Below are 14,353 nucleotides of genomic sequence, written 5' to 3' on the forward strand. Positions count from 1 at the left end.
TTAGTAGGCCTATAAAGAAATCTATCGAAAATAACATGAACGGGAACTTTTGAATTTATTCGTAAAGAACAGGGTGAACGCAACTTTTTTCATACTTGTCAAGTTTTACCAATTTGTTTCTTGAACATTTTTTAAAGTTTTTCAAGATAATCCTTCCTCTAGAAGTGAAGCAAAATGTTTAGATTTTCAGAAAAAGAGTAGGCCTAGCTACAATTGCTGAGGTTGTTTTTCAGTCAGTTTCAATTTTATGTTTCATTTCCGACCAAAGCAAAAAGTATTTATTTTTACCACATCAATGATCTGGAAGAAAGTAGGTAGGTAGGCTACAAGCAACAAGCCGCGAATGTTGAAACGTGCTTAATCTACGGGATCTCCCCTGTCAAGACCGAATTGATTGACACCCGGCTAAATTTAAGGATTTGGCACATTCGCAACACCTTGCCGCAAATAGGCTACCATAATCCAAAGGTAGCCTAGATCACAGTGGCTTATCCTGGTTAATTTACAAGGACATGCAATTCAACAACACAAGTAGCCTACAGTAGCTACCAAGCTGACACATACACACACCCATTAATGCTGCTACTGCAGCCTATTATGCGTGGCTTACCAGGACAGTGTAAGAAAAGTAAATTTGTAAGCTATCAAGCAAAGAAGAGAAAGAATACTTTTATTTTGTCTGTTACGAGAATATCAAGACTGAAGAGTACGGTACGGTAGGCTACCGGTACAATTATAAACAATACGAATAAAATAGCACCATTATTGCGATTTAGATTCTACAACAAATAGAAAGCAGCAGAGTAGCCTAATGGCTTTGTTCATCCAGATAGGGAACCAGGGAAAGACCCATATCCTAGCATCCAAACCTAATCTAGCCCACTAAACTCAGCAGTTTTTTCCAGACACTGCGATCTTGAACAACATCAAGATCCTGGGTATTTTGCTAGAAACAAACTAAAGAGAACTACATGAAATGAACTGGCAGACAGCCATTAGAAAAATCTGGACGGTCACCAACTTCTTTGCTATGAGCTAAACGCATCAAGACATGTTCCCCTTACGACCATCAGCACTCTTGATAACGCACCATGGCCGATCTTCATAGCAACTGTCCATACAAATCTTAAATATATCAGCTAAAGCTATGTGGGCTAATAAAGCTATATAGCCTAAATATATGTTATTTAGTTGTTTTTTTTTGTAACTTTTTCTTTTTTTATTTTCCCTTTAGCCTACACCTTAAATTTTTCTGAAGGTGTTGCGACCGTGCCAAATTTCTTTCAACTCAATAACTTACTTCGGTCTCAAGCACGTTTTAACGTTCGCGTTTTGTCGCTTCTACCCTTTTCTCGACCTTTGCTATGTTGACGTGTATTGTTTTGATATGATGGTCAGAAATAAAAACAACTGAACTGACTTCCCTTTATGAAAAGATCTGTATCATCAACACTTTTTTGGTCCTTTGCATGTGAGTAGAGTGCTGATGCCAACACAGCAAAAAAGACTTTAGGAAAATCCTATTTTACTTCCCCTGGTAGGCTATCTCTCATTTGAACAACTTTATAGAAGCAAAACACTTCTTCCTACCAAAGATGGAGGCATAACCATGTTGGATATCCAATTTATATTCCAAAAAGCCGAATTAATTGACTGAATTTTCCATCTACTCCTCATAGAAAGGGCCACCAAAATCTGGCACAAATAGGCTATGGGCCATGTTTAATTTGAGTTACAAAATGTGACATATCAATCTTCTTTTGTTTTGCAACAGCGTTGCGCATGCCTCAAATCCAAATGAAATGTGGCCTATGCAGACATCGTCAAGTCCTTTTGTAAACTCAAATGCTTGAAACACGATTGGAAAATCACCTCTTATAAAACATTTTACCTTCACCTGAAAATCCAAAATGAAAAAAAATTGACAAAATTGGTAGGCACTTTAACATTACCCACTCGTCGAAAAGCGTACTCGCGATTCAGCTGATTTCAGTCATGTGACTCGACACGTAATATTCTGATAGAAAAATTTTGATACAAAGAAATTTAACTGAATGCTTCGCTACAACCAGCGTTGCCTAATGGTTAGGGCAGAGGAGTTCCCACCCTCTGCTAATACTATTTTTTCTTCTGCAACTGAACTGAGTGCAAGAAGGATCTTAATGACTGCAATCAATTGAGTTTATAAGGAAATTTGTGATTAAAACACAAAGCAATTTCACATTGAAAAGCAGGCACTCTTCGACGAGTGGGTGATGTTAAAGTGCCTACCGACAAAGTTGACCAATCTGAAAAAAGATCCCTTGGAACGAGATTCTTCTGAGAAACAAGAAAATCAAATTCCTCCCATCACAAACTGCAAATTCGGCCGAAAACCTGATGACAGTGTGGCCCACGTCCTCACCGGGTGCTCTTTTGCACTAGGAATATGGTAGCGCCTGAGACAACAATATTCTAACTTAACCAATGAAAATCTCGAAATAACAAAGGACGTGATCCTTTACAATCAATTCCCCGGTGGACAAATAAAAAAACAAATACTTTTGATCATGATGAATGTCGCCAAGCATACTATCATCCAAAAGAAGATATCTCTAGATATTAGCAACACATAGGCTACATTTAACACAAAACTCAAAGTGTACCGTGAGTGTGTTCTTAGTACTCTGCTGTACGGTAGTGAGTCCTGGACCACTTACACCAGACAAGAAAACCGCCTTGAAAGCTTTCACCTTCGTTGCTTGAGGCACATTCTTGGTATTTCCTGAAAGGACAGAATACCCAACACCACTGTTCTGGAACGTTCTTGCTCCCTGAGCATACACCTTCTCCTCTGCTAGCGACGTCTACTCTGGTTGAGGCATGTATCCAGAATGAAGGATGGGCGCATTCCAAAGGACATTCTGTACAGTGAACTTGCCACAGGGAAACGCCCAGTAGGACGACCTGCACTGCGTTACAGAGACGTTTGCAAACGAGACCTGAAGCAGACTGACATAGACCCTGCCAGCTGGGAACTGATCGCAGCAAATCGCAACAGATGGCGCTACGAAGTCAGTGCGGGTCTAGCAAAGGGTCAGTCGAGGCGGAGGAAGCAACTAGAGGAAAGAAGATAAAGAAGAAAAGAGAGGCAGCAGCCTCAGAACTCTTCTGATTTCATATGTCCAAACTGTGGACGAGACTGCCACGCCAGGATTGGACTTCAGAGCCATATGAGAAGCTGCCGTACCCAGAGTGCTACCATCATCTGAAAAGATGGAAGGCTGCCTACTACTACTATAGGCTATATGCAACACAAAACAGTCCACTATTCAAGACTTTTGGGTGATCATGACAAAAGTAAAAGACATAGCTAACACAAAAGCATAACATTTTTTTGTCAATCTGACATATTTCCCTTCCTTCTAAACCTTCTACCGTACTCCACGGTCAGAAGAAAGAAGAACCAATCGATAGGCCTACTCTCTCTTCAACCACCCCTCTCATCCGTCCTTGATGATAGCGATGACTGGTTGCAGTGGTAGATCTCACTAGCTCGATCAGTACGGTCGTCGAACATCTTCGAAAAAGTGTAGACAGCCAAGGGTATAACAATCCATTGTAGTCGGTCCGTCCCTCCTAATCGTCTGAAACGGCGTGATGTCAGAACTATAATCGTTCTTCTCCATCATCCCACTCGTCCTGGAAGACAGGATTTCAGCGGCTCAGCCAAAGAAGCTACCCTTCTTCTAGCTGCACTTCTCTGGGATCTCCGCCAAATGAAATGTCAGTCAGACTTTCTACACACCGGTGCCCTTCTTCAAACGAGCACCAACCAGAAACTCACACACACAAATAATGCCGATAGCTCAGTTGGTTAGCGCGTGTCTTCGTGAACGAAGAAGGTTCAAGATGAAGCAGCGCTGGTTCGACTCTCGGAGTGTGTGCTTGAGCAACGCATTCTAAGGACTGATCTCCATTCAGCGGCACCTAATGGATGGAACAATTCCCCAGCAATAACTCTTCAACATTCGGAAACTTCACTCTGCCAATATCGGTAACCCGCCCTGCGTCAAGAGCCTCTAAGTAGGCTAGGCCTATGCGAAACATCCAGGAATAACCAATCAAGGCTTTGTCAGTCCGAGAATAATGATCAGGCGCGGATTTATGGGGGGGCCCAAGGGGCCCGGGCCCACCCCCAAAATTTTGTGAGAAATTGTTGAATGGTTTGATATGCTTCTAAACAGCTGACATTAGTCCCACAGCGGATTTAAATTATCCCGGGGGGGGGGAATTATTTTTTGTTATTATTAAGGTTGAAATTATCCATCGATTATACATTTTAATAGCAACATTTGTTGGAGCTGGCTCAGCTGAAACCAACGCTGAGCCAAATGACGTCAGTTGAAACAATCTGAAACCTGAATTGTTTTATAGCTTTTAATCTTCATCATAACTTCAATCAATTACCGTAGGCTATATGTCTGGAAACATACAAATATCCAATTGGTCATGGACACTGCATACATGGTTTTAAACCAGATTTCAAGTTTACTTTGCATGCTTAGCAATTTTTATTCCAGCAAAATTTATTGATGAACATGGCTGTTAACATCTCAGCCAGGAATTAGCAACAAGAAAACATAGAGACTTAGCTTTATTACCGAAAAATTGCCGAAGAAAACATGATCTTATCTTTTTGCTATGCCACCGGACAGCACCATTTTACAGGAATATTTGTAGCCTACTCATATTTTTGTTGAAAATGCTCTCAGAATGCACCAAATTCAAAGAATTTTTTCAAAATTTTCTGGGGGAGGCCCCCCAGACCCCCCGTCGCTGGGTGTCGCTTTTGGCGAACGCGCCAAATTACTATCTACGCCACTGATTGTTCATATCTGTTTTATCTTTTTCTTACTTTTTAATTTATTTTCAAATTTTCTGGCCCGCTCCCCAAAAAAAACTCCTAGATCCGCGCCTGATAATGATTCAAAACCGACCAACCAAGTATTTTTTTTAGCAGTTTTATATTGATCAAACCACATGGCTCGTTATGACATCTCAGCTAGCGTATCGCTTCAGGCTACCATAGGCTATGTCCTCTTTTTAGAAAAAGAAATGATTCTCCGAGGATAATAAAATGTTAAAATATCCTGTTTTTTAGCATTTGAAGCTTTTTTGCTTATATTTTATTATATTTGTTTATATTTCAACAGGATTCTATTGTTTATGTGACTTTTCGACGACGGCTTGTGTTTGATTTCCAAAATTTTTCTGTAGGCCTGCCATTGTAGACCTTGTTGAATTGTTGTTGTAAGCAATATAAGGCATGCAATGTAACCTATTAAATGCCATTGCTTTTGGGTGAGCAAAGCTATGTGAGCAAAGCTTGGGTGAACAAGCTTGTGAGCAAAGCTATGAGTTCACTTGCAAAGAAATTTTTTCATTCGGGAAATCTAACCAACAGCAAATTCATGAAAAAAGGAATTGTGACGAAATCAAAATTGAGCAAACCAAAAAAACTTCTGAATGCTGATGGACTAAAAAAGGCTTGATAGATTATTCTTGGTAGCTTCGCAACTTGTAAGGCTTTTGACGCAGCGCCGCGGTTACCGAGATTGACAGAATAAAGTGTTCTGATTGTTGAAGAGTTGTTGCCAGGAAATTATCCCATCCATTAGGTGCCTTGCCTCTGAATGCAGAGCAGTCCTTAGAATGCGTTGCTCAAGCGCACACCCCGAGAGTCGAACCAGCTTGCTCTCGAAGCTTCTTCATTCACAAAGTCACGGGCTAACCAACTGAGCTATCGTAGCGGACGTTATAAGGAAGCAGTAAAAATGAGAAAAAGTAGCCTAAGTTAAAAATCGTTTATCAGACTGTTGGCAAGGGTAGGCAATTTAACATAGGACAGTTTTCAGTGCGAACCAGCTACCGTACCACCATTGCGCCGTGGCCAGGGGCGGCGCCAGCCAAAAATGAGTGAGGTGGACAAAAATATTTTGAGGTAAAATGCTACCGTAAAATATGGTCACTAAGATTACCGATTGCGAAGTGATTCACGGTAGCTCGGTTGTAAAATTTATTGAAAAATAAACAAAGGAAATTAAAAGGGGGTAAAAGCTTGTTTTCCATTGAGCGCACTCTAAATTATGAACAAAAGAATAGAATGGGGCCAAAACGCTCCCATACATTTCCTATATGGTCCATGGAATTGCCGACTACGATCTTGAGGTTACCAAGCTTGTCGTTATTTCATGTCATGGAGCTGCTGCAATGATAGGCGGCCTCATAAAAATTTATTGGGTGGCCCCTTAAACAGAATTTAAAAAAAACTTAGCTATTACCCAATAATGCCCATAGCCATAGGGTAAGAATCACTGCACTAAAGTTTTATTTTGCGCTCGCAGGTCAGCTTAAAAGCTTCCACCAATTTTTGAAGATCAGTGTTATCGGCAATGTCTCGCTCACTGCTGATCTGCACCAGATGTTCAAGTCTTTGTGATGACACGGCAGGTCGCAGATAATTGTTCATTGTCTTAACTTTGCTGTGGATACGTTCACAAGACGCCACAGTCATGGGCAAAGTAGCAATAATTTGAAACAAATCGCTGTACAAATGATTTAAGTCAATCCACTTGGTGCTTTTTAAATTCTAGTTTCCGTTTGTGACAATTATAGCTGACCTCAAAAAAAGATCCTATTGCTGCCCAACATGATTTTCATCGAAATTATAGAATTTGACTAAATATTCAACTTTTGGCAAATTTGATGGAGACATGTGCGTGAAATAAAATGCAGTTGCATTTGACATTAATTCACATGCTTGATCCGAGTAACGCTTTTTAAGTTCATTTAGCATTCTGTCAAAGGGTAAAAAAAATCTCTTCTTAACTTTTCTGCAATGGATTCAGATTCACTCCACGGAAGACTGTTGCAACCTATCAATAATATCTGACCATCTCGGAAATGGTTTGGTGGGTAGCGGCATCGCTTAGCCGGCGTGGTGGTTTCGCTGGTAATTTGATTTCTATCCGCAAACAGCGATGAGTTGAAAACCAATTTATTAAAATCTTCCTCTGAACGCAGAGAGTCAAATGCTCTTGTCAAGTCGTTGATAGCAGCAACCCCAGTGGTGAGATCCATTTCTTCACTTTTTAAATAATCTGAAGCCTGTTTATTTAACGAAAAGCATTTATGAGGAATAAGACTAGCAGTAACAAATTCAGTTTGCTTGATGCGGAACAACAAACCAGTAGCTACACCATTACCTTCGTTTGACATTTGTTGGAACATTGACAGCAGTGCTGGATATAGGCTACATTAATAACAACATCCAGATCATCTAAACCTGCAGACCATCTAGTAGCCTATCAGATAACGAGTGCAATGCAATTTTTCCAGACATGATTCCCTCCTTTTTCAAATGCTCTTTATACAAAAAATGTCTCTTGGGAGAACAGTCCATAAAGTGGTAGATGTTACCAATTGTTTCAAAAATTGTTTTGACTGTCGCTACGTTTTCAACACTGTGCTCAAGCACAAAATTTAATCGGTGTGCAAAACAATGAAAATATACCGACAGTTTGGCACCCGCTGCAACTGGGTGTTGCTGTGTACCTTCAATCCTCGCCTGACATGTTGGTGGCCCCATCAAAACTTTTGCCTATTAGGTCTTACAAAGCTTGTGTCTCAGCTGTGATAAAAGCCATCACCTCAAAATGGTAAAATTAGACTACAATCAATCAATACAACAAAGCGATAACAATGAAGATTCTTCATTTCTTCTTATGTCAATGCTGCAAAAGTAATTCATACGTAAGAAGTTGAAATTAATTTATGACGCAGTCCTTAGGCCCCCCTAACCCCCTGCATACACCCCCCAAGTTTTCTCATCGGATCTCGACGAATTACAAAATTGAACCTAAATAGGAGTGGGGTGGACATGTCCACCCCAGTCCACCCCGTGGCGCCGCTACTGGCCGTGGCGCATTGGTTAAGAAAGGTAGGACAATTTTCCTTATAAACTCAATTGATTACAGTCGATCCTTCTTGCACTCAGTTCAGTTGCAGAAGAAAAAAGAACATTAGCAGAGGGTGGGAATCGAACCCACGCAATCGAAATGACTTTTCCCTTGCCCTAACCTTAACCCTTAACCCATTAGGCCACGCTGCTTGTGGCGATAACCGCGATACATTCACTTAATTTTTCTTGTATACTGTCCCTATTCTTGTATCAAAAATCTTTCGAGTAGATCGGTCAGAATATCACGTCCTGAGTCGCATGACTGAAATCAGCTGATTCGCAAGGAAAACTGTCTTATGTCAAAGTGCCTACCGGTATCAGTTTGGCTGCAATTTTCTAGATCGGCTTGTCAATTCGTTTTTCCAATCGTTGTGATGTTGAAACTCAAATAGTGAAAAACGGATAAAATTTTGAAAAAGTGTTGTGAAAGTGAATATAAAAAATCAGACCGTGAAGGAAACTGTAAAATATTCATGGGCAAAATGTGACAAATATATTTTGTTTCGATTTTTTTCCATCTGTTTTGTTTTTGCTGCGTAGGCTTTATCTAAAAAATGTAGAAAAAATTGTTCAAACGCAAATGTCTACTTGCATTTTAGTTACTAGCGAAACTTGTACTCTTTTTAGGCGATGAAGGTATGGTAGGCTATAGCTTCATATAAGCCAGCCTGACATTAGCTTGAAAATAATTTTCCGAAAATGCAAAGTCCGGTCCTGATCCAGACAATTTTCAATGATCTCGCAAGATCCATTCCGTAAAGTAAACAATCGATAAACAAAAACAGGTCACTTTACAATATAAATTGATCTGCCACAATTTTGAAGGCTTGAAGCTGTCAGAGTCGCTTATAAAGGTTGTTAGTTAGGAAATTAATTCATAAATCTTTGTTTCTGTGATTTTGGCCTACTTAGTAGGCTACTTATGTGCTGCTAGTACTTGATACTGTACTTCATTATTACGTACAGTCGTTCTGGATACCCAAGAAGATTCTAGCAACACTAGTACCAAGAAAGTTTTTTTTTTGTATAGTACCGTAGTTTTTAATTTGGCTTTGGCATTTGGTTTGGCACTACAACAAAACACCACCGTCATTCTGGCAGAAAAGTTTTTCCGCTTTCCGCCTAAAAAAGTCATCCGTGAATAATTGCGAGGCATAAAATGCGACCTGACATACCTTCGAAAAACCTTGAATAAAACAATAACCCGCAACACGTGACACTTAAATTTTGCATGCATCGGATTCAGTATTAAATTACCTTTCCAGGGATGTGCACCAATAGGTGGGCATTTGGTAGGAACTCCCAGCAGAACGGTTCAAAGATGGAGGATATATTTACGATAAACATTAAAATAATACGATTTTTGCATAATTGACACCACTTCAAACATCTTGAAATAAAACTTTAATCCGCAACACGTGCCACTTAAATTTTGCATGCATCGGATTCAGTATTAAATTACCTTTCAAGGGATGTGCACCAATAGGTGGGCATTTGGAAGGAACTCCTAGCAGAACGCTCCAAAGATGGAGGATATATTTACGATAAACATTAAAATAATATGATTTTTGCATAATTGACACCACTTCAAACATCTTGAAATAAAACTTTAATCCGCAACACGTGCCACTTAAATTTTGCATGCATCGGATTCAGTATTAAATTACCTTTCCAGGGATGTGCACCAATAGGTGGGCATTTGGAAGGAACTCCCAGCAGAACGCTGCAAAGATGGAGGATATATTTACGATAAACATAAAAATAATATGATTTTTGCATAATTGACAACTCTTCAAACATCTTGAAATAAAACTTTAATCCGCAACACGTGCCACTTAAATTTTACAAGCATCGGATTCAGTATTAAATTACCTTTCCAGGCATGTGCACCAATAGGTGGGCATTTGGAAGGAACTCCCAGCAGAACGCTCCAAAGATGGAGGATATATTTACGATAAACATTAAAATAATATGATTTTTGCATAATAGACACCACTTCAAACATCTTGAAATAAAACTTTAATCCCCAACACGTGCCACTTAAATTTTGCATGCATCGGATTTAGTATTAAATTACCTTTCAAGGGATGTGCACCAATAGGTGGGCATTTGGAAGGAACTCCCAGCAGAACGCTCCAAAGATGGAGGATATATTTACGATAAACATTAAAATAATACGATTTTTGCATAATAGACACCACTTCAAACATCTTCGAATAGATATATAATCCGCAACATGTGCCACGTAAAATTTACATGCATCGGATTCAGTATTAAATTACCTTTCCAGGGATGTGCACCAATAGGTGGGCATTTGGTAGGAACTCCCAGCAGAACGGTTCAAAGATGCTGGAGGATATATTTACGATAAACATTAAAATAATATGATTATTGCATAATTGACACCTCTTCAAACATCTTGAAATAAAATTTTAATCCGCAACACGTGCCACTTAAATTTTGCATGCATCGGATTCAGTATTAAATTACCTTTCAAGGGATGTGCACCAATAGGAGGGCATTCGGAAGGAACTCCCAGCAGAACGCTTCAAAAATGAAGGATATATTTACGATAAACATTAAAATAATACGATTTTTGCATAATAGACACCACTTCAAACATCTTTAGATAGATATTACGTGACACGTGTTGCGGATTATAGTTCAATTCGAAGATGTTTGAAGTGGTGTCTATTATGCAAAAATCGTATTATTTTAATGTTTATCGTAAATATATCCTCCAGCATCTTTGAACCGTTCTGCTGGGAGTTCCTTCCAAATGCCCACCTATTGGTGCACATCCCTGGAAAGGTAATTTAATACTGAATCGGATGCATGTAAATTTGACGTGGCACGTGTTGCGGATTATATATCTATTTGAAGATGTTTGAAGTGGTGTCTATTATGCAAAAATCGTATTATTTTAATGTTTATCGTAAATATATCCTCCATCTTTGGAGCGTTCTGCTGAGAGTTCCTTCTAAATGCCCACCTATTGGTGCACATCCCTTGAAAGGTAATTTAATACTGAATCTGATGCTTGCAAATTTTAAGTGGCACGTGTTGCGGATTAAAGTTTTATTTCAAGATGTTTGAAGTGGTGTCTATTATGCAAAAATCATATTATGTTAATGTTTATCGTAAATATATCCTCCAGCATCTTTGAAGCGTTCTGCTGGGAGTTCCTTCCAAATGCCCACCTATTGGTGCACATCCCTGGAAAGGTAATTTAATACTGAATCCGATGCATGCAAAATTTACGTGGCACGTGTTGGGGATTATAGTTCCATTTGAAGATGTTTGAAGTGGTGTCTATTATGCAAAAATCGTATTATTTTAATGTTTATCGTAAATACATCCTCCATCTTTGGAGCGTTCTGCTGGGAGTTCCTTCCAAATGCCCACCTATTGGTGCACATCCCTTGAAAGGTAATTTAATACTGAATCTGAAGCTTGCAAAATTTAAGTGGCACGTGTTGGGGATTAAAATTTTATTTCAAGATGTTTGAAGTGGTGTCTGTTATGCAAAAATCCTATTATTTTAATGTTTATCGTAAATATAGGCTATCCTCCATCTTTGAAGCGTTCTGCTGGGAGTTCCTTCCAAATGCCCACCTATTGGTGCACATCCCTGGAAAGGTAATTTAATACTGAATCCGATGCATGCAAAATTTGCGTGGCACGTGTTGTGAATTAAAATTTTATTTCAAGATGTTTGAAGTGGTGTCTATTATGCAAAAATCCTATTATTTTAATGTTTATCGTAAATATATCCTCCATCTTTGGAGCGTTCTGCTGGGAGTTCCTTTTTTAATGCCCCCCTATTGGTGCACATCCCTGGAAAGGTAATTTAATACTGAATCCGATGCATGTAAATTTTACGTGGCACGTCTTGCGGATTATATATCTATTCGAAGATGTTTGAAGTGGTGTCTATTATGCAAAAATCGTATTATTTTATTGTTTATCATAAATATATCCTCCATTTTGGAGCGTTCTGCTGGGAGTTCCTTCCAAATGCCCACCTATTGGTGCACATCCCTGGAAAGGTAATTTAATACTGAATCCGATGCATGCAAAATTTAGGTGGCACGTGTTGCGGATTAAAGTTTTATTTCAAGATGGTTGAAGTGGTGTCTATTATGCAAAAATCGTATTATTTTAATGTTTATCGTAAATATATCCTTCATCTTTGGAGCGTTCTGCTGGGAGTTCCTTCCAAATGCCCACCTATTGGTGCACATCCTTTGAAAGGTAATTTAATACTGAATCCGATGCTTGCAAAATTTAAGTGGCACGTGTTGCGGATTAAAGTTTTATTTCAAGATGTTTGAAGAGTTGTCAATTATGCAAAAATCATATTATTTTAATGTTTATCGTAATTATATCCTCCATCTTTGAAGCGTTCTGCTGGGAGTTCCTCCTAAATGCCCACCTATTGGTGCACATCCCTGGAAAGGTAATTTAATACTGAATCCGATGCATGTAAATTTTAAGTGGCACGTGTTGCGGATTAAAGTTTTATTTCAAGATATTTGAAGTGGTGTCAATTATGCAAAAATCATATTATTTTAGTGTTTATCGTAAATATATTCTCCATCTTTGAACCGTTCTGCTGGGAGTTCCTTCCAAATGCCCACCTAGTGGTGCATATCCCTGGAAAGGTAATTTAATACTGAATCTGATGCATGCAAAATTTACGTGGCACGTGTTGCGGATTAAAGGTCTATTTGAAGATGTTTGAAGAGGTGTCTATTATGCAAAAATCGTATTATTTTAATGTTTATCGTAAATATATCCTCCTCCATCTTTGGAGCGTTCTGCTGGGAGTTCCTTTTTTAATGCCCACCTATTGGTGCACATCCCTGGAAAGGTAATTTAATACTGAATCCGATGCTTGCAAAATTTAAATGGCACGTGTTGCGGATTAAAGTTTTATTTCAAGATGTTTGAAGTGGTGTCTATTATGCAAAAATCGTATTATTTTAATGTTTATCATAAATATATCCTCCATCTTTGAAGCGTTTTGCTGGGAGTTCCTTCCAAATGCCCACCTATTGGTGCACATCCCTGGAAAGGTAATTTAATACTGAATCCGATGCATGCAAAATTTAGGTGGCACGTGTTGCGGATTATAGTTCTATTCGAAGATGTTTGAAGAGTTGTCAATTTTGCAAAAGTCGTATTATTTTAATGTTTATCGTAAATATATCCTCCATATTTGGAGCGTTCTGCTGGGAGTTCCTTCCAAATGCTCATCTATTGATGCACATCCCTGGAAAGGTAATTTAATACTGAATCCGATGCATGTAAAATTTAAGTGGCACGTGTTGCGGGTTATTGTTTTATTTAAGGTTTTTCGAAGGTATGTCAGGTCGCATTTTATGCCTCGCACTTATTCACGGATGACTTTTTTAGGCGGAAAGCGGAAAAACTATTCTGCCAGAATGACGGTGGTAACCAGCGCTTCCACTTAGGTGGTAATTACCACAATTGTGGAATTTTTATCATGCTTGTGGTAAAAATGTGGAAATGAAAAATTTGTGGTAATTTAGTGGTAATATGGAAATGTTGCCAAAATGTGGAAATTATAAATTTTGAAAATTTGACATAAAATACTATCAATAAATAAGAGCATTTAAACTGTTGTCTTCCGAAATCGAACAGATATGCAAAAAATTACTTATAATTGCATGTTCCGCTGTTTTGGGTGTGATTTTGGAATGCGGCCTGACTTTTGACTTTGAACGTAAGGTGACCATGTGACCATATTCATAATCAAGATGTCTTTCAGATTCTAGCTGCGTGTCAAGTACAGTACTTTGCTTACTTATTTCGGACGTTTTAATTACTGTTAATAACCAGTATTGTTACTAAACTGAGTAGTTGTTTTTTACCTTATTTTACACTATATAATATAGTGTAAATATAGCCAAATAATACCGATGCCAGATAAGGAATTCTGTCCTAATTTGAGAAAAGTTTAAAGCTGTTGAATACAAAAACTTGCATTTTGGAATTTTTTTTTAGTTCTGGGTCAAGATCAAAACCCTAACCTTATTCCTAAGTCTAACCCTTACCTTAACTCTTCCTAACTTTGATCCTAACTCTGGCAACACCTGATTGTAACCATGGCAACAAGTGGGTAAAAATAGCCACTTTATTAATGTAAAAGTAAGTTGAAATACGGTTAAAATCGGGAAGAAAATCACAGTAAAAAATGTGGTAATCTGAGGACAAATGTGGTAATACAAGTGGTAATCTAGCTTTGTAAATGTGGAAGCACTGGTGGTAACAAAACGAGATGTCAAAACCATTACTCCAAAAGGTTTAAAATATGCATCCATACAA

This window comes from Aplidium turbinatum, chromosome 6, assembly GCF_918807975.1.
Source record: "Aplidium turbinatum chromosome 6, kaAplTurb1.1, whole genome shotgun sequence".
Classification (NCBI taxonomy): domain Eukaryota; kingdom Metazoa; phylum Chordata; class Ascidiacea; order Aplousobranchia; family Polyclinidae; genus Aplidium; species Aplidium turbinatum.